The sequence below is a fragment of the Salvelinus sp. IW2-2015 genome, linkage group LG11 (genome assembly GCF_002910315.2).
Source record: "Salvelinus sp. IW2-2015 linkage group LG11, ASM291031v2, whole genome shotgun sequence".
Taxonomy (NCBI): domain Eukaryota; kingdom Metazoa; phylum Chordata; class Actinopteri; order Salmoniformes; family Salmonidae; genus Salvelinus; species Salvelinus sp. IW2-2015.
The window spans coordinates 18580229-18602407 of record NC_036851.1 but is presented as its reverse complement, the minus strand read 5'-3'; the positions used below and the strand labels follow the sequence as shown (position 1 = coordinate 18602407).

The window sequence follows — 22179 nt, the reverse complement described above, 5'->3', positions numbered from 1 at the left end:
TTGTGGACAGATTCTCCAAATCCTGCCATTTAATACCTCTTTCTGGTCTCCCTACCGCTCTCCAGGTTGCTGAGCCATTGTTCCAGCAGGTCTTCCGGCACTATGGCCTTCTGGAGGACATCATTTCCGACCGTGGTCCTCAATTCAGGTTGCGAGGATGGAAAGACTTCACATCCGGGTACCGGCCTCAGTCCAACAGGCAGGTGGAGAGGACCCACCAGGACCTGGGGAGGTTCCTGTGAAGTCACTGTCAGGACCGGCAGGGAAGTGGGCCTGTCATGCCAAATAGTGTTTCCCCTGCTAAAAAGTGCGCCCCACCCCCGCATCACAATGGGATTCGATGAGTTATAGCTTCTGTTGCTCGGGCTGTTTCTAGAACTTTAAAAATTCTGATCGGATTACGTAATGAACCTTTGCTATGCTGGTTGCTTGGCTCTATTTTACCTCGTAGCTGTCGCGAAGGAAGGAGGACGTGGGCAGTTCTAGTTCTATTTCAGCTCATCAGCGCTCGCTCAGTCCTCACAAAATTTTCACCTCAGAATTGTTTTCCAAGGATGGTGTTTTTGACGGTGACAAACTGCTGACTACCTGCTGCTTCAGAGGATCGAAAATACTGTTAAGAGAACACTCTTTCTTTACCATATATTTGTCTTCATATAATGAAATATTGTTAAATAGGAACAAATTATTTAAGCTGCTTTTGCATTGACGTTGCTAGCTAGTGTCCTTATTTACCTCAGCCTGCCTAGTCAGCTAGATAGCTACAGTTATTGTAGCTTTCTGTTTGTATGTAGCTTGCACTTCAATGGCATCCCTCGAGGAGATGTTCTTTTATCTTTCCAACCAGGCTAAGTATTATGAAGGCACCACTGATCTCGACAAGAGGCGCAACATTCAGAGAAATTCACATTTCAGGGAAACGCTAAGCAGTTAACTTCTATTAGATAACTGGACGGATTTAGCTATGTGCAACCATTTTTCAACAACCATTTCCATCTAGCTAGTTGGTCATCTACATGTTTCTAGCTATACATATAGTTCAGTGGAAGCTGCTGAGGGGAGGATGGCTCATAATAATGTCTGGAATGGAGTAAATGGAATGGTATCAAACACGTGGTTTCCATGTGGTTGATAACATTAAATTGACTCCATTCCAGCCATTATTATGAGCCGTTCTCCCCTCAGCAGCTTCCACTGCTCCCGCTCTCCCTCCCTGGCGCTCGAGGACACAAGGCTGCCCAGCACTACGCCATCCTGCCACCATCATTACGCACACCTGTTTCCCTCGTCATGCGCATCTGCGACTCATTAGACTCACCTGGACTCAATCACCTGTGTTATTAACTCCCCTATATCTGTCTGATCCCCAGCTCTGTTCCCCGCTTCAGCATTAATTGTTGAATGTCATTGTGTTACCCGGTTCTGACGCTGTTCCTGTTCCATGTCTGTGCAAAATTAAATGTTCACTTCCTGTACCTGTTTCTCATCTCCTTCGTTGGTTCTTACAGAATGCTGAAGCCACCATTTGAAGCATCAGAGTGCTGTTTTTTTGGTCTTGGTGGTGACTTCGGGTCCGGGGCCGCCGCCAATGGAACCACGGGGTGCCTCAGCTGGCTCGTCGGGCTTCCACGGTTGGCTCAGCAGGCTCCCATTCCACGGTAGGCCTCTGCTGGATCGTCAGGGTTTTACGCCTCAGCCAGATCATCAGGCTCCCACGCCTCAGCAGATTCACCAGGCTCCCACTTCCCAGCGGGATCATCAGGCTTTCACACCTCAACCGGATCGTCAGGCTCCCATGTCTCAGCTGGTTCGCCAGGCTTCCACGCCTCTGCCGGTTCGTCGGGCTTCTACGCCCCAGCCGGCTTGTCCAGCGCCCATGCCTCGGCCGGCCCGTCAGGCTCGCCCTGGTGGGACGCCGGGTGACGCCCCTAGAGGGGGGTGGTACCGTCACACCTGCTCCCGCTCTCCCGAGCGCCAGGCTGCCCAGCACTGCTGATATAGTTATATGCCTGCCATATGGAGGTATCTAGCTGTAAGTTAAACCTGATTAATCAAATGGATATGTGTAAGCAATTATGGTAATTCCAAATGCCCTTAACTAGGTGTCTTCGCTAAACAGACACAGAGGTTGGGGGGGTGAAAGTGGAAGAGGTGGGAAGAGAGTGGTAGACAGACAGATAAAGATGGAGAGAGAGAAAGAGAGCAGTGCAAATGTATTTTATTTGTATTTATTTAACTAGGCAAGTCAGTTAAGAACAAATTCTTATTTACAATGACGGCCTACATACTTAGACTTGAGTATTTCAACAACTCTTCTCCTCCAACTTGTTAGGCAATCATATCTACCTAATGGAGGAAGGATGGCCAGCCACACAGGAGGGTGATTTTTACTAAGGAGGAGAAGGAGGCTGTGCTGACCGAGATACATGATGGCCATTTCGGAGTGAAGCGCATGATTGCCAAAATCAACCTACACTTCTTCTGACGGGGAATTGTCAAGGAGGTGGATAGCTGGGCAAATAAAATAACCTTTTGTTTATCACAGTCTATTATATCTGAAATTATTATGATTTCAATGAATGTTCTGTCAGAGAACACACAATTTTTGAGAGGGAAGTTTGAGAGGGCGAAGACTGGCGCTGGAGGTGAAGCCCATCAAGCATGTTATAAGTTATATTCTGTCACCAATAGTTTTTTTTTAAAGTTTTTTTTAACAATTTGTCTTTGTTTTCCATGGCACATAATTAGACATATATCAATATCTTACATTGTCAGTAGATATCGCTCTCCTACCCTCTCCTCCGCGTTTGGTGAATTGACCAACCAGACCCTCAACACTGCTTTGGGCAAGTCCCTTGATTGGTACCAGAAAGGGTGGGAGAACAACCTGAAGGTAATTCTCTTTGCACACAACAGCAGCATCCAGGCCTCCACCGAGTACAGATGGAAGCGACAGCTGTTGACTGAGGGAAACAATGCAATTGTACAATTATTGCATATACTGTAGTCTTTGTCATTTGTGATTGACTTGTTGTTTGTCTATTGCTATTTTTGAATAACGTACTTTCAGATCCCTGAAACCCCACCTGATGTGGTGGAAGTTGTCGAACCAGATCAGAACGCCTTCAAGGACCACCTTCAGGCACGGACTGAGATGAATGTGGAGGTTTTTGACAAAGTAAAAATGACTGTCCGATGTTAATTTATTCCATGGCCCTCCAAGAGATATGTAAGAGATGTATTTGTAATATGAAATATAAATGCATTTATTCCTGTTATCAATCAAGGTGAGACTGACCATCGACACGGCGAAGGAGAAACAGAAGGAGAGCTAACGGAGCAGAATCAAGAAAGGGAACAAGTGCTTCGACATCCTGGAAAATTACCTGGTTTGGAAGAAGGACGAAAGGAAGGCGAGACCTGGGAATCCTCGCTGCTCTTTCGCTCCTAGCTGAGATCACCATCTGTTAAGGTGAATATAAAAACATCTCAGACATTAACTATTTGCATTGGCACACAAAATAACCTGAAGCTAGTTTCAGTTTCCCTAACACTGATATTTCTCTCTTAGTCTTCCTAGGTTTACCTCGGAGGAAGCCAAACAATCTTCTCCAGTTGGAGCAGTTGGATGGTCGACTACTCAAAGCCCTGACGCCCTACACTTCAGTGAAGCCCAATAGACAAAGTGTGTTAAGCTTTGGTTGACATTTTAAAAAGCACGAAAATGGTAGTTATGCTGAGCTTATAAAAATGTACCTATTCAATTTACCTCTCCAAATGACTTTAGGACCATCGACTGTCCGAGCCCTCCAGGACGTATCTCATCCACCAGAACCAATGAGTTCGGATCAGTCTGATTCTCTGTGCTCTGAGTCAGAGGGGGACCAGCTTGAGGTAGGCTACACATTTCAAAATTGTTAAAGTACATATCTCCCATTTATAACACTGCACTAATCCATCAAATTTACTCACAGTAAAGTGTAACCTGTGTGTTTATGTCTCTGTCTCTTCCCCTGTTCCCTTTAACTCTGCTCCTGTTCTCCAGGACCTAGGGGGTTCTGCCCAACACCCAGACGTGGATCCACCTGATGGCCTCCATTAACAACCACCCTCCAACTTTTCATTACATCATCTACAACTACTGTTATTGTCATTATCTGCTAATCATTTTTTTTTGCTCTATCATACTGGGCACATAATATGTGAGATACACAGATGAACTAAAAACACGAGCACTTCAAACACTCAGAACAACGAGAGCAGCAGAGCCCCCCTTCCGAGACTGGCTGCCTGTTGAGAACAAGTGACAACTTCCCACCCACACAGCAACCACCTCCTCTATATTCCAGAAACCAGAATTCACTATTTTAGTCTATGATTGCCATGTGAGTGTACAAAACAACTATCAAAGTTTATATATTCAAATCTTAAATATTGCCATGTTGGTTTTCACAGCTGTTTCACAAGGTGTTCATTATTGTAAGTTGTAAGGTATCCTTTGATGGTGTTTATTTGTTCCACATTATTCATTGTTGTATCCTAGGACCTACAACATATATATTCAACCACAAGGGTGTACTAATGAGCTATGCGAGATGAATCATAACAGTGGACTACTGAAATTATATTATATCAGTGTAGATAAGGGAAGGGCAGGTTAAAATAAAAACATGACAGCCAGACAAGCCAGTGTATGAATCAAACGGATTTGCATATGAATGGATTAGAAATTAGCCGACTTTGTGATCTGTGAAGGTAAATAACTTTAATGAGTCAAGCAGATTACACGTTTCCGAAACGTAGTAACATTTAAAACATGGATTTCATGTTGTAATGTTAACAAGGTACCCAAAAGGAGTTCATAGTAATGTTTTCATTGTATTAGCTAAACAAAACTTGCTTAAACAGCGAAATTGTTGCGGAAATCACCCCTGTTTGCATAGCTATGATGAAAAGAACGTAATTTATGTTGTAATGAACTCCAAAATTCTAATCATTATGTCATCACACCGTTGCTATATCAATGAACGCAAATAGTTCATCAAATCCCATTGTGACGCAGAGAGGGACACTTTTTGGCATGACTGGCCCGGTTTCTTCCCTGGGCGGAGTACGCCCAGAACTCGCTTCGTCACTCCCCCACCGGGCTGTCTCCCTTCCAGTGTGTCCTGGGGTACAAGCAGGCCCTGCCCTGGCCTTGTGGACCCCGATCCAGACCGAAGCCCCTGCGGTGGACGAGTGGTTCTGGCAGAGGAAGTTTGGAACGCTGCCGATGTGAGGCACCAACGTGCCGTCTGCCGCCAAAAGGAGCAAGCGGATCGCCAACGCAGTGAGACTCCTGTGTTCCATCCTGGTGATCGGGTCTGGCTCTCCACCAGGAACCTCCCACTCCGCCTGCCCTGCCGGAAGCTGAGCCCCCAGTTTGTGGGTCCATTCAAAGTCCTCCGGCGGGTCAATGAGGTAACATACCAATTACAGCTTCCCACTAACTACTGGATCTCACCCTCTTTTCACATTTCCCTCCGCAGGCTGGTAGTTTCTGGTCCCCTGGCTGATGCCGAACCTCATGACACCCCTCCACCTCCCCTGGACATCTAGGGAAGCTCCGCCTATGCTGTCAGATCCCTCCTGGACTCCCGACGTTGTGGGTGTCGGCTCCAGTACCTGGTGGACTGGGAGGGGTATGGTCCAGAGGAGCGGTGTTGGGTTCCGGTGGACGACATTCTAGATCCCAGCATCATCTGGGATTTCCACCTTCGCCGACCGGACCGGCACGCTCCTCGCCCTCAGGGCGGTTCCCCTGGCCGGCGTCGTCCTGTGGCTGGAGCCACACGCCGGGGGGAGGGGGTACTATCACGTCTTCTCCCGCTCCGGTGCTCGACGTCACCGGTCCACTAACCACTGGTCCTGGCAACCCATCATTATGCACACCTGGCAACCATCATTACGCACACCTGCGCCCTGTCATGAGGCAAACATGGACTTCATCACACGGTGATTACTTCCCCTTTATCTAGCACTCTGTTGTATCATCCATTACGTAGTATTGTTTCCTGTTTTTATGTTTAGATGCTACTCCTGTTTTTGTATTCACTCCATGTTCGTTCCTATTGAATTCACCAACTCCACCTGGTTCCTGACTCCCTGCGCCTCCATTACAATCTGATTGTTAAACAAATCACTTCAAAAAGTAGACTACCTGTGCATGTTTGTCCACTCCAAAATAATTCCAGCATCCAAACTGCACGTAGCCTATACTTGTGCCATTTGATGAATGGAAATAGACATCTGTTACAAAACACCAAACAGTGTGCCTCATGACATTCAGCCATTGCCATTGATTAGGCCTACATTACCTGATGCGTCTTGCTGAATAATTGACTTAATTTGTAGCCTGAAAAGTTGGGGCACCTGAAATAGTTCTGAAAGTGTCCTGGGAAATATGGGATGGTCACCTTAACACACATGGACAACATACTAGACTAGGCTAAAATGTGTATTACCATGAACTTCTAATAGGCCTACTGGTAGCCAGTGATGTAGTGGTAAAACAATTGGTGGGTAAACTCTGACGGGCACAGTAAAAAAAAAAAAAGTCATGCTCCTTTCAATGTATTTTTCTGATAAATGTGGGTAAATGGTGTTTACTTGCGCTTAACCTCCACTGCTGGTAGCCTACTCTCTCAGCCGACGCAATTTTACACACATGAACAGGTAGCCTACATTCAATATAATACATGAGTTAAATCAAAATGTGTTTTACACCCTAGTTCATGACTTGTCCATGATCCTTGGAGTCGTCACAGATTGTGTGACATAAAACACTACCATTCCTTCCTTATGTTAATGACATTTATGACGGTGTTGTTTTTCATGATGAAGTATTTAATAATTGAATTAGAACATTTAACTGTACAGATCATGGATCTTGGAGATCTAGGAAAATTCACTGGAAGTGTAACTATGCCTATGTAACATTTAGTTGTGGTTTGCCTTGAAAACAGTTGTCATGGGCATAAATCCAAAACAATGTAGACCTATGCCATTGCACAATCAAGTGCTTCTAACCGAACATTAAAACCTCTTCTAACCAAAAGAGTCTCCTTATATGCCTACTGTCATTAACATATAGCCACTTGTTGGATGGATCGGATGCGCATCGGTGTCCAGCTCTATTTGTATTTATTAAGGATACGCATTAGGCAGCAGCCACTCTTCCTGGGGTCCAGCAACAATAAGGCAGTTATATTCAATTTAAAATGTTACATTACATTTCATAACACTTTTCGCAACACATTAAGTCTGTTCCCTTAGGCCACTACTCTACTTCCACATATCTACAATACAAAATCCATGTGTATGTGTGTGTAGAGTGCGTGTCTTATCATGTGTATGTGTGTCTGTGCCTGTGTGTGTGTGCCTGTGTGTGTCTCTTCACAGTCCCCGCTGTTCCATAAGGGGTATTTGTATCTGGGCTTTTTTCAAATTTGATTCTACGTCAGTTACCTGACGTGGAATAGAGTTCCATGTAGCCATGGCTCTATATAGTACTGTGTGCCTCCCATAGTCTGTTCTTGACTTGGGGATTGTGAAGAGACCTTTGGTGGCATGTCTTGTGGGGTATGCACGGGTGTCCGAGCTGTGTGCTCGTAGTTTAAGCAGACACCTCAGTGCATTCATCATGTCAACACTTCTTACAAAAACAAGTAGTGATGTAGGTTGGTTGTCTAATGATATCGTTGACCATCGTCAGCCGACCCAGGAAAAAAACTAAAATTGATAGAAATAATGAAGCCAAATAAATGGTGTACTACTTCTGGCCATGGATGGCAGGGAGAACACCAGTACCTGAAAAACAAAGCAATGAGTGCTCTAAACAGCTGACTGACAAAAGCAAACAATGATAAATCAACAGATAAATCTAATGCATTGGAATAAAGGACATTTTGTAATCAAGGAAATTCAGCACTACTGAGTGGACAGTGCCGACACACAGAAATAAATGGTTTAGACCATGATAGAGATGTAGGGGTGTTTGTTTTATTTGGAAGCTATTATTTTCATATTTACCACTGTAAAACATTCACCACTACATTTTAGACAAATAGTATACAAATTAGTGACCCCCCTCAAAGTTGTACTTTTGTTGCATTTAATCTAAGTCCCCCCGAGACCCCTGTAATTCACACCTTGTACTAACCTCCCCTGTTATCGATAATGATGAGAGGTTGGAGGGGGTATGATCTTTAACCCTCTATAACTTTCTCACAATTTTTTTGGGGGGGGCACATTTTCTCCTCTCCTCCGCTCCTGACTCCATGTGCTGCCATAGAAATAGAATGAATAAAACGTGCGTCCCCATTCAAGTCAATTATGGCATAATGGTGGCCATTGCGAGTGTACCCACAGAAGCAAAGCAGGTAGTAAAATATGTGCTAAAATATGTGCTGTGATTTGTTGATTCAACTCAACTGACTTCAAGAAAAATAGATCTCACTGCATGATCCATATCAGTTAACATCATTTGAACATTCTACATTACCATGGAAATGATTGCATCACAATACCAGGTATCCATTGCGAGTGTACCCATGAGTTTACCAATCATACTGCCAGGGTAAGAAGTTCCAAGCCCATTCTATTCATTCTATTTCTATGCGTGCTGCTGCTGCATTGTGCCTAGGCAACCGAAGACTCCTTTGCAAGGAGCAATTATACAGCAGAAACTGACTCAACCGCACAAATCCCAGGCCATTCTATCTTCAGTCAGCTGTTCCTTCAAAACAATGTTAACGGTTTGATTTCCATGACGGTCTTCATCCATCACCGTCAGTTACAGGTTGATATGGTAATTGTGCCACTACAACACACAAACAGTATTTTTGTGTGATCTATAAGCCCTTATCCAGACAAACATAGTGTCTAAATTGTTGGCTAGATTTTCTTTAACAATGTTGCATTTCTTTTTAGCTAACATTCCACTCCCTGCCACTGGCAAATGACAGGAGTGGCAAGGAGTGGAACGTTATAGTTTAACAGAGACGGCAACCAGGCTAACTGTTGCATGCTAAATCTGACTTGAGATGTCTGAGAGGCCTGTACACTGTCAGGCGATGTAGGATTTCTGCAAAAGTTCAGTTTACGATCCTTTGATGTGAGTAGATGTGAGCAATATCGTCAACAATGTCATAAGATACAGACAGAATGACAGAATGTCAACGATGGCGTAAGAATAAGTATCTATGGCATGAGTAAAAAGGTAGGCTAAATCCACCTGATCTGCATGACATTATGGTAAGTTATTATGCAGCTTATTGTAGAGATATATCACTCTATCAGAAGGCTAGAATGAGCTGGGAGAACTGTACTATTGTGATTTGCGAATGAGAGCTGTGACGTCTCTATTTATATTGATGGAGGCAATTATCGTAAAAAACTTGTGAAATTAGCACACAAATTGGTTATTATCACAAGGAAAGAACATGAGTCTCTTGGGTTTTAAAGACACATTATGTCCAGTGCAGCTTTATCTGTGTCTTTTGTTGAAGGTCAACAGGAATTTTGTTAATTTGTGACAGTTGATACTGTTTCGCCCTGACCTTAGAGAGCCTTTATATTCTCTATTTTGGTTAGGTCAGGATGTGACTAGGGTGGGTACTCTAGTTTTTGTATTTCTATGTTGGCCTGGTATGGTTCCCAATCAGAGGCAGCTGTCTATCGTTGACTCTGATTGGGGATGATATTTAGGCAGCCTTTTCCCCACTGTGGTTGTGGGATCTTGTTTATGTATTGTTGCTTGTGAGCACTGCATAGCTTCAGGTTCGTTTTGTTCTGTATTGTTTTGGTGAGTTTCATTTATTAAACATGTGGAACTCTACGCACGCTGCACCTTGGTCCGATTCGTGACAGATACAGTATATGGGATGATTGATTTTTTATTATGTTATAACAACTGGACAATGAATGTCTTTTCCCAGCCATGTGTGAAAAACACACACGCACGCACACACACACACACATTTCCATTGTATCTGATGCTGACTTCCTCTATTGTTGTGGCCAATCCTTAACCACACAGTCTGTTGCAGACCACATCATCTGTTATTTTTCTCTCTGTGTGTAAATTCTATGTTATTAGTAATAGTTTCAAAGAACATAGTTTCCTTATAACAATGTCTGATTGAGATCACCTGTAAGTTGATTGGGGCTTCTAATGTCATTACGGAAAATGCTTTATTTACTACAATTAGTACAATTTCCCTGTGTGTTCCATGCCACTAGATGGCAATATAAGATCATGAATGGTTCAAATAATTTCTCTATTTTTTTATTTTTTATCTAAAAGTCGATTTCTTCCTTAGCTCTGCTCTGAGTCTTTGCAATCTGCAAGGTCATTATGTCAACATTAACCTAGCAAGACTTAAATAACATTTGATCCTGTCCAGGAAGTGGGACATAGTAAACTGTATTCATTGTAAAATATTGACATTTTTCATGCTGAGATTGAATAATTGTACAGTAACTGACGATCAAATCCTTGTAGCTCTGCGTCCACATGGTGGCAGTGTAATCGTATCTTAATCTTATCGTGTACAGTAACACTGTCTCACCAAAGTCACCTGTACTCTAATATCATACCTGCATTATCCAGCATGGAAAAAAGACAAGTTTATACAGTACTGAATATTACGTAAGCAACAAGGAACATTACAATTTGACAGATTAAATCACTATTTAATCAAATAGCCTACTATCAAATACAATGTTATATTATTGCTATACTTGTACAAAGACTAATTTGCAAGAATGCGTGTTATGTTGAGACTCACGTTACAGAGGGCTGTGTCACATGACCCTGTGAGAGGAATCTCAGATAGTCCATATTCCTATTAAGTCTGACCGACACCAAAAAGAGGATTGTATTGCAAGGCATGTTTGTGCATATTTCACAGAAACACAGGGTTTTCCATCTTTATTGACCCATACAGTCGATGACAGTCAGTGACATCCCCCCAGGAGAGCAGCAGTGGCTCTCCTCTCTCTCTCCCCTGCTTGAGGAGTGTCTGTAGCAAAGCCACATCGATCTGTATAGCTTTGCCATGAGAACCACTCAAAGACAATTCATTCTCCCCAAGACAGGGACTCCTGCTATTGATCTATGTGCAGGAACTGACTGGGGAGGGGGGTTGACTGGAGGGTGGATTAAATCTCCTTTTACACATGTGGTCCCTTTCTGCAGGCTGTGGCCACTGTCAGCATAGAACATTGACTTGCCGCCACGCTGCAGCCGTGTCCCTGCATGTATGTGGTAAGCTGTAAGCTTGGCGAGCAAGGCTAGTCATTGACTGACTCCTGTCCAGTGATATAAAAAATATAATCTCTGAAGATAGTAGCATTAGAAGCCTCAGGCCAGGCTGTACAGTATAGCTCTGTGTGGCCCATGAATAAACCACACCGAGCTGCAGTGCTGATATAGGTCAGTCACCTTAGCTTTGATCATCCACCTCCTAACACAGGATCTCTAGAATTATCTGTAAAGGAATAGCAGACAGTGCTAACTGTGAGCAAATTTGAGAAGTATTTTCTCTGTAGAAAGGTATTGCTCAAGGTTTGGTGGAGTGTTAAAGTGGTGGAGCTTCACCTGCTAGAAGGCAATCAGGCTTGGAACACAGATTGGCAGGCAGATTTGTCACCATGGTGGCAGAGACAGACAGTGATATGTTGCTGTAGTCCAGGATGAGCTCAGCTCAGCTCAGTTAAACAAGATCAGCTAGGGCTTGGGGGATACACATTGACAACCATTGAACACCTATCCATGCATCCATGCATCTTTATCTCTGCTTGACAGACTGACAACTCAGGGGAGTCTCTGAAAGATGATGCAGCATAACAGGAGCTGTGTGTCTGGTGCCGTATGGTGTTATACAGTAAAGAGAGTTTCATAAAATCAAGCTTTATTTATACAGCACATGGAATGCAATGTAATGTGCTTCACAGGAACCCCCCCCCCAAAACCAATGAAAATAAAAACGAAAGCTGAAATATTTTGTAGGCCTATATGTAGGCCTGAGGTATGGAAGAGCAGAGAAACCTCTTACACAGCTCATCTTCTAAATATCTTGAAATAAGATAAATTACTTGTATTAAGCCTTTTTTAGGTTGAAATAGGGGAAATTATCTGGCAATGACATATGATAATATAGCTTGTTACAAAAAAAACACAAAAACACACATTTTAAGATAATTATCACTCAATATAAGACATTTAAGCTAGCTTAGATTTCACCTCTTGCAGTGTTCACTGTACCCAATGGCTTATTTGGGTATAAACATGAGGGGATTTGATTGGCTGAGTGCAGCTCTGTGCGTGCCCACCACTTAGTATTGGGTGGAAATCTATCTTCATTTCTAGCTATCATGCCTAACTAAGTCATTTACATGTTAACATTCTGTAGACACACGGCCAATTACTGAAGCGCTGTAATGAACCAGAGCCAAGTATGATATTACACTCAACAGACGGCCACTCTGTGGAGTGGACTGAGAACTGAGGTCTTCAAATACAAAAAGTAAAATGGCTGAATGTGTTATATAAAGGATATTCTCTGTTTTTCTTTGTTTAGAATGATAAAAAGAGTTACCATAGGTTACCTATTCATGTAAGTGCCTTGGTGGAATGATTTATCAGCAAGTACGGAATGTAGCAGCAGTGTTTTTATGATTCATTCACAGGCATTTTGTGAGGAGACATTGCCTGCAGTCCATCCTTGAAGAGCATGACAAATGCAACTGCCATCTCCCAATGTGAGGCAATGAAATAAAAAAGCAACTCAATTAAATATTCCAGGAGAGGGAAGTCACCCAGGCTAGTTGTGATGAATAGATAGTCTCTCCTTTCTGATAAACAACATGAAAGTCACTCAGGAGACGGTGACTGTGTTTTTGACCTCTGATTGCACCGGTCAGCCTCACTCCTCTGGCCAGTCACTGTTGGTTTCTTCCTGGTTTGGTTCACTAGTATTCACAATGGCATGGACACTTGTTAATTTCCTCTAAATATTCAATCATTAAAGATTTATACATAAACACAATACAATGTTTATGAAATTCAAATAAAGGTTTTCCTCCGTGTGCACCAAGCGAGCCAAAATAAAGGATGATTCTACTGTATGGGAAACCTATTTTCATGGTATTGAGATGAATCAGATAATGCACATATTCAATGTAGTCCTACAGTACACTACACTCTCCTCTCATTCTATGAGGTCATGTTGGATGCTCATCTGAGTGTGGAGTATGTGCTCCAGATGGGGCACTCTGGCCTCGACAGCTACAAGACTACAGTGATTACAAACCTCTCAACCAATCGATAGCCATCAGAACCTGGTCAGTAACACCTCTTTCCTTAGCCGACCCGATCGCACCAAGAAAACAATGACATAAAAAGAATGGGAGCAGAAAATCCATCAGCGTCTGTAGAAGTGAAATTCATCATGACAATCGATAGCAGCCACTAGCCCATTGGCACGGATGCAGAGGAGCTATCTGGAGAACATTGCTCTGCCTGTGATATATCTATATTTAGGCAGGGGTGAGGAAAGGGATCAATATGCTACAGGCAACTCATATTTCAGCCAGGCATCGACCAGGGACCAGGGACAAGGAAAGGGAGATGACATGGATGGGGGGCTGTCGTGCGCAAAAAACAGACAGGCAGGTGCAGAGGCCTTGATGGAAAGAAAAGTTTAAAGGACGCGATGATGGCCCAGGTGTGATAGCCTGCTACTGATACTGTATCATAGTTTCACAAGAAACTTGTTTGCCTGCCAGTCATATAACTTGTCGACTGACTGAATTACAATTTCGGGGTCAAAAGGTACTAAATTATAATACTGCAGTTTTTGATCTCATTACCTATCTCTCATTTTTTTCTCTCTCCCCAAACACACACATGCACTTGTATTGTCCAACAGAATGTAAACAACCAACAAGCTATGTGAAAGCCCCTTAGTCACCCCACCCTCCACTGCTGCTCCTCTGTCCTGATGATGCAAATGTTAGCAAAGTTAATGAACAGAAATTATGTTTTAGCTGAAGTTAGAGCACAACTCGACCCCCTGTCTCATGAATAATCTGAGTGTGTGTCACCGAGCGGAGATGTGTGTTCCTCTCAGCTCACAATTAATGGCCATTACAGATGGTGCTCTCTCTAATTGCCTGTTCCGCAGAAGAAGAAAACACTAAGCGGGATGTTAATGACCCACGTACAGTGACTCTGTCCAGAGGAGCCATCTCAAAACCAGAGAATAATAAAAGTCAATTCAAACTGGGGGGAAAAAAATTCACCAACAATCTGGTCTTTAACGACAACACAACAACACAAAGTCAGGGGTGGGGGAAACTATTTGAGATCTTGAAAACTTTGGCAGCACTCTGAGCGGCCTTTCATCTCTTCACTTGGGTAGCTAAGGTGTTACCTGGGTAACCTTTTGACCCGAGGTGCACCCCGGCTGACGCTCAATAACGACGCCTCCACCATATAGAAAACGACTTAACGTTATTACAATAAACAGTTCTTCTGCCCGTGTATCTCCCCTCCCTGCCTTAATCCTCCGTGCTTTGCCCTTCACTTTTTCAAAGACAGCCTGCAGGGCAGAATTGCCCTCTGCTGACTGGAGGCTGACAGTGAATAAGTTCCCCTCTCGTCTCCTGCCTTTTATCTCTGAGATCATACTCAGAGCAGGTCAAGATCAATGCTGCTCCCTGCAAATCTGCCCTTAGTCGAGATGCCTCTGATTGACCTGAACACGGGGAAACACACTCCGGCTCCACTACTCAGCCATGTCAATCTATACATTCACATATTCCCTCCAACAGTTTTATTCAAAGTTTCAGGTTCTGGTCCAGGTATATTTGTGGTGGTAGTTTGTAGTTGAGTGTGTCAGCTCAGATTGAAACACAGTGAGATTCTGCCAGCAATATAACTCTACTGAATATAGGCTTTGATATGGAGATGTACAATAGTATGTGAGAAAAACATGTCAGGAATGATCAGGGGTGCGTTCCGTTTGCTTCAACGTTTCTTATATTGCATGACGGTTTGTAGGCTACTGAACAACACATTTCCCCAAAACGGTGCTCATCGTTCTTCAATAGCCTTCAAGGTACATTTACTCACGTTTGGTGGGTGTTGCGAGGTGTGGCCTGATCAATATGGGTGTGACAATCTGAAACCTCAAAACTCGTGCAGCAAACCATATGGCAATCGCCCTCTGGGCCCCCATAATCACAACACCTTTCAACTGGTCATTCAGTACAGTAGGCCTAGCGTTTCCGTTGAATTCAACATTGCACACTGTTCTGTCGTACTCAACATAACCCAGGTTAACTCAGGTGACTTTTTTTTCAGAGGCCTTGGAAAGTTACTTTACAAACTGTGTTGCATTGCTATAAAGTCTATTTAGTCTCTACATTCAGTTTTTGTATCCTTCCTATCCAGGGAAATGTCCTATCCAAGGAAGATAGCCTAGTCTGGGCCTGGGGAACTTAATTTTCTGGGTCTGCTTAGGGGGAAGAAACTGAACAAACTACAAGGATGTAGCCAAAGACAAGGACAATGTATGACAGGGTGATACATTACTTCACATGAGGAATCAGACAGGATAATGCAAACAACTCTGAACCGCACAGCCACAGAAATCAATACAGGCCAAATTAATGCACCTCATATTGACTGAGCTGAGAAACCAAACCCTAGTCCTGAGAGAGGAATACAGTCTTAAATAGGCTAAAACTGTTTCATGGCTGCATTATAACATGCTTTCCTTCTTCCCAAAACAACTAAAACTATTGTTTATCAATATGAAATATTTCAATGAAAGCCTTTAAGGCATCTGATAGGCCTAGGCTCTACTGCTAGAAAAGGAAATGATGGAGTAAAATCAGTGAATAATGATGGCACAATGTGCTATTTGCTTGACTTTAGCCCTTGCCTCCTATAAGGAGCACAGGCCATTGATAAATGTCCACCTCACTCGGTTTGGGGCAAGTTTTTCCAGATCACACCAGTTTAGGCAGGCCGCTCTCAGTCATTTCTGCCTGGATGCCAATCCAACAAGTTTTTTGGGTCTCCCTCTGTTCCTTTTCCCCAGGGGGTTCCATTTCAGAGTCTAGCTGGTGATGTTGGTGGCAGGTTTGCAGTAGGCTTAAAAAACTATGTGCAGTAGCCCAAGTAAACAATAAAGGTGTTTGTTTGAGTGGCAAAGAGGCACTAGGCGAATGTCCCCTAGGCTTACCTCCCGCCGATTGCGAGTTCTTTGTTTCCCCATGCAGATTTTAGAATACGAGCATGAAAATCTGTCTCCAATTGGATGGAAACCTACCTATACACCCTAAGACTCTGGCAAGTGTGCTAGTCCAGTGTCACTTTGATTAGACCTGCACATCATGGTTCACCAGCAGCCGCAAACATCGAAAGTCTAAGCTACAGACCAGCCAACACAAGCTTGTAAGAATTGTACTCCCCCCTCACACGCTTCTGCATGTCCAACATTTTAAACATCTAGGCTGGCTATCTGTGGAATTCAAAAATATATTCATTCAACTTGATGTGGTCCACAGAATTATCACACATAAGGAAAGTGTTCAGACCCCTTCCCTTTGACCACATTTTGCTACGTTACAGCCTTATTCTAAAATGTATTAAATAACCTTCATCAACATACACACACAATACCCCATAATAAAAGACAAAAATACCGTATTTACATAATTATTCAGACACTTTGTTATGAGTCAAAATTGTTTCCATTGATCATCCTTGAGATGTTTCTATAACTTGATTGGAGTCCACCTGTGGTAAAGTCAATTGATTGGACATGATTTGGAAAGGCACACATCTGTCTATATAAGGTCCCACAGTTGACTGTGCATATCAGAGCAAAAACTAAGCCATGAGGTCCAAGGAATTGTCCATAGAGCTCCAAGACAGGATTTTGTCGAGGCACATATCTGGGCAAGGGTACCAAAACATTTCTGCAGCATTGAAGGTCCCCAAGATCACAGTGGCCTCCATCATTCTTAAATAGAAGATGTTTGCAACCACCAAGACTCTTCATAGAGCTGGCCGCCCGGCCAAACTGAGCAATTAGGGGAGAAGTGCCTTGGTCAGGGAGGTGACCAAGAACGCAATGGTCACTCTGACAGAGCTTCAGAGTTCGTCTGTGGTGATAGGTGAACCTTCCAGAAGGACAACCATCTCTGCAGCATTCCACCAATAAGGCCTTTACAGTAGAGAGCCAGATGGAAGCCACTCCTCAGTAAAAGGCACATGACAGCCCGCTTTGAGTTTGCCAAAAGATACTTAAAGGGACTCTTAGACCATGAGAAACAAGATTCTCTGGTCTGATGAAAGAAAGATTGAACTCTTTGGTCTGAATGCCAAGCATCACATCTGGAGGAGACCTGGCACCATCCCTATGGTGAAGCATGGTGGTGGCAACATCATGCGGTGTGGATTTTCTTTCAGCGGCTGGGACTGGGAGACTAGTCAGGATCAAGGGAAAGATTTACAGAGAAAAGTACAGTGAGATCCTTGATGAAAACCTGCTCCAGAGCGCTCAGGACCTCAGACCACTGCTACTTTATGTTGTTATCGTCTATGCATAGTCACTTTAATAACTCTACCTACATGTACATATTACCTCAACTAACCGGTGCCCCCGCACATTGAATCTGTACCGGTACCCCCCTGTATATAGTCTCGCTATTGTTATTTTACTGCTGCTCTTTAATTACTTGTTACTTTCATTTCTTATTCATATTTTTTTTAAACTGCATTGTTGGTTAGGGGCTCATAATTAAGCATTTCACTATAAGGTCTACCTACACCTGTTGTATTCTGCGCATGTGACCGATAAAATTTGATTTGAAGGTTCACCTTCCAACAGCACAACGACCCTAAGCACACAGCCAAGAGAACGCAGGAGTGGCTTTGGGACAATTCTCCGAATGTTCTTGAAAAAACTATTTGATCAATTATAGAATAAGGCTGTAATGTAACAAAATTTGGAAAAAGTCAAGGGGTCTGAATACTTTCCCAAATGCAGTGTATTTTTAATTTGTTAAAAATTTCCACCAGCATAATACCAGAGCCATAGACTCTAATATTCACTGTTTTCAATATAAGAGTCTATCTGGTAAGAACACATTTTTATATACCAATGTTGTTGAGTGGTACAAACTACCACAGCAAGTCAAAGCCATACCAACCATAACCTCTTTTTGAAAAGAATGTCAGAAGCTTGCTAATGGGAACAGTTTTTGTCTGTATCTCTGTAATGTGTTTGTATATGTAATTGTATATGTTATTCAACCTGGTCTCAGAGCATTTCGTATTATTCTGTACGTAAATCCGAGACATTCCATTTAGTATGTATGATATGTTGTTTCATTTGGTATGCATTCATTTGTGGATGTCCATCATCCATTTCGTATGATATGTTACGAATTACAATTAATATTATATGTTACGAATTTGCAAAAAGTACAATATGTTACAAAATATAAATATTTTTTACAATATGTCATAAAACATTTTTTTTTAGTTTTTGAGGGGGGTGCATTTTTGTTATGATACCTTGAGTTGGACCAGCCCTCCCCAAATAATTTCAAACTGTCCCTAAACAACCCGTTTCGACCAGCTTAGAGTGTATCTAAACCCCTTCTCCATCTAATGAATAGCATGAAAGAGAGATGGAAATAAAAAATATCAGGATGGCTTCTGTCCTCAGGGCTATTGCAGATCCAAGTCCATTCCTTGGGCTCTCACCCAATGGGATCACTCTAAGCAATACATCAACAAAATGGATGGGGGGCATGGAGATTCAAACCGAGCGTGCTGGGCACAGTCATTGTAGACATCATTGGGCCCAGGCTGAGTAAAGGGTTGTAGCCCTTCTCCTGCCCCCATCTAATAGGCAGTGCTGCCTGGGTGACAGGAGCCCATAAATAACTAAGCTGGTGTGCCAAAGGAACGCACTCACCCGGACATGGACACGCATCAGCACAGCAGACTGCTAAGGCAACCGCAGGATCCATGGTTTAGCATGGACCATCTGGGTGCTCGTACAAATCACTTCACGAGATGTCGAGCAATTTTGTGTCACACCGAAATACATTCAACAAAGATGGCAGCATCCTTGATAGGTATGTTTTGACTGCAGTGAAGCATCAAACATGCTCTTTAGTCATTCATACTTAGAACGGCAGCGTGGACGCTGACAATAGAAGACTTTGAACAGCTGACATGGAAAAAAGAGAATTCAACACTTCGCTATTAGTAAATCATTTATTTTCCTCCATGTTATATCATACTGCTCTTAGTCTTATTTAGCTTGAAACCAGGGTAATGTTAATCATCAAAATTCATTTTTTTGCAGAAATTCCTTCTTGAACATGAACTTTCATGTGCGTTAATAACAAATGTGTATGCAATCTGTAAATACAAATACAATTGTTAAATTACTAGCCTATTTGGTTTAGCCACAGAAAAAGATAGGAATCTTCCCGCTAGCCATGATTGGCTGAGATAATGAATGGGCTGGACATGACGAGAGATGACTTGGTCTGCCATGTAGCATGCTTCTGTCTATGACATGAGCTGCTCAGTGTGTGCAGATAATCCTTGCTTCCTCAGCTTTTTGGAAAGATATAGCCATGGAGAACTGCAAAAGTGTTGCTACTGAACTCAACAACATTGCTGCCCTGAGTTTAGCAGGCTCTATCGACAAAGATCAATGGGAACCCATCCACTTAGCTAGGTGTGGCTGGGGGATGGTTATAGCCTCTCTTTCACATGACCCATCAGTGTTTCTGGGTAAGCCTCATCTATGAATGACCAAATACTTTTTATCTGGAATATTTTTTTCAGCATCAGCAGAACACGCTTGACTCTCCTCCACCAGACATAAGGAGAATGGTCTAATTCCTCCCATTAAAGAGAGAGCCGACCCAACTAAGCACAGGTTACACCTGACGCATGAGGATTTGCAGCGAGTTGTGAACTTCATCAACAACTACACTGCATTCTGAAAGTATTCAGACCCCTTCCCTTTTTTCACATTTTGTTACGTTACAGCTGTATTCTAAAATGGATTCAATTATGTATTTTTCTCACCAATCTACACACAATACCCCATAATGACAAATCAAAAACAGATTTTTTTGACATTTTTGCAAATGTATTACAAATTAAAAACAGAAATACCTTATTTCCATAAGTATTCAGACCCTTTGCAATGAGACTCCTGTTTCCATTAATTATCCTTGAGATGTTTCTACAACTTGATTGGAGTCCACCTGTGGTAAATTTAATTGATTGGACATGATTTGGAAAGGCACACACCTGTCTAGATAAGGTCCCACAGTTGACAGTGCATGTCAGAGCAAAAAACAAGCAATCAGGGAGAAGGAATTGTCCATAGAGCTCCGAGACAGGATTGTGTCGAGGCACAGATCTGATCTTAAATGGAAGAAGTTTTGAACCACCTTCCACTCCTCCGTAAAAGGCACATGACAGGCCATTTGGAGTTTCCCAAAAGGCACCTAAAGGACTCTCAAACCATGAGAAACAATATTCTCTGGTCTGATGAAACCAATATTGAACTCTTTGGCCTGAATGCCAAGCGTCACGTCTGGAGGAAACCAGGCACCGCTCATCACCTGGCCGATACCATCCCTACAGTCAAGCATGGTGGTGACAGCATCATGTTGTGGGGATATTTTTCAGCGGTAGGGACTGGGAGACTAGTCAGGAATGAGGGAAAGATGAACGGAGCAAAGTACAGAGTTCCTTGATGAAAACCTGCTCCAGAACGCTCAGGACCTCAGACTGGGGCGAAGGTTCACCTTCCAACAGAAAACGACCCTAAGTACACAACCAAGACAAGGCAGGAGTGGCTTCAATTTTAGAATAAGGCTATAACGTAACAAAATGTGGAAAAGGTGAAGGGGTCTGAATACTCTCCGAATGCACTGTATGCAGAGGCTAATGAAATGATATTAATAGAACACCACCCAGGACACAAACACTTTGGTGGAAAGCTGCTGCCATCTCATGTGACAAAAGCAGTGGTGTGGCGTCGCTAAAAGTATGTTGTTGACTTGGTATGTCAACAGCACACTTTTGATCATTTCCTTTACCACCGACATGATTGGCACTACTTTTTATTGATCTTACATTCTTTGTGTATTTTCCAGAGCAACGTGCAGTTGGGCTGTCTTCCATCAGGAATATGTGGAGAAAATTGCTGCACCACATCTCAAGCACTTAGCCCAGGACAAACCTGTGCTGGCAGTGCCAGAGGAACAACTATCAGGTCTTCAGATATGCCAGTCTGCCAGCAGCTGTTAAATCAGCCAAGCTGAAGAAGCAAGAGCATCATCTCGTGCTTGTTCAGAGTGAGCGGTCTGTCTACCAGAAGATGGTTGCTGACTGCAAGACCACCTGTCAAGACCTGCAGTTGTCTCTGGGGGCCCCTACTGAGCCAGCAAGCAAAGATATCAAATCAAATGTTATTTGTCACATGTGCCAAATACAGATGTAGATCTTACTGTGAAATGCTTACTTACAAGCCCTTAACCAACAATGCAGTTGAAGAAATATATTTACTAAATAAAAAATAAACATAATAAAATTACATAACAATAACGAGGCTATATACAGGGGGTACCGGTACCGAGTCAATGTGCGGGGGTACAGGTTAGTTGAGGCAATTTGTACATGTAGGTAGTAGTAAAGTGACTATGCATAGATAATTAACATCAAAGAGCAGCAGTGGGGGGTCAATGTAAATAGTACAGGTGGCCATTTGATTAATTGTTCAGCAGTCTCATGGCTTGGGGTAGAAGCTGTTAAGGAGCCTTTTGGACCTAGACTTCGCGCTCTGTTACCGCTTGCCGTGTGGTAGCAGATAGAAGAGTCTATGACTTGGGTGACTGGAGTCTTTGACAATTTTTTGGGCCTTCTTTTGAAACTGCCTGGTATAGAGGTCCTGGATGGCAGGAAGCTTGGCCCCAATGATGTATTGGGTCGTACGCAGTACCCTCTGTAGCACCTTATGGTCGGATGCTCTCGATGATGCAGCTGTATAACTTTTTGAGGATCTGGGGACCCATGCC

At 43.0% G+C, this 22179-nt stretch overlaps 1 long non-coding RNA gene across 1 annotated transcript; it reads left to right on the top strand.

The window, feature by feature from the left end:
- Positions 1-935: 935 nt before the first annotated feature.
- On the top strand, positions 936-7081 carry LOC111969941 (uncharacterized). Its single transcript, XR_011480558.1, has 7 exons — positions 936-2032; positions 2333-3178; positions 3288-3472; positions 3572-3685; positions 3788-3894; positions 4046-5460; positions 5529-7081. It is a non-coding gene; the product is annotated as an uncharacterized lncRNA (long non-coding RNA).
- Positions 7082-22179: the final 15098 nt, after the last annotated feature.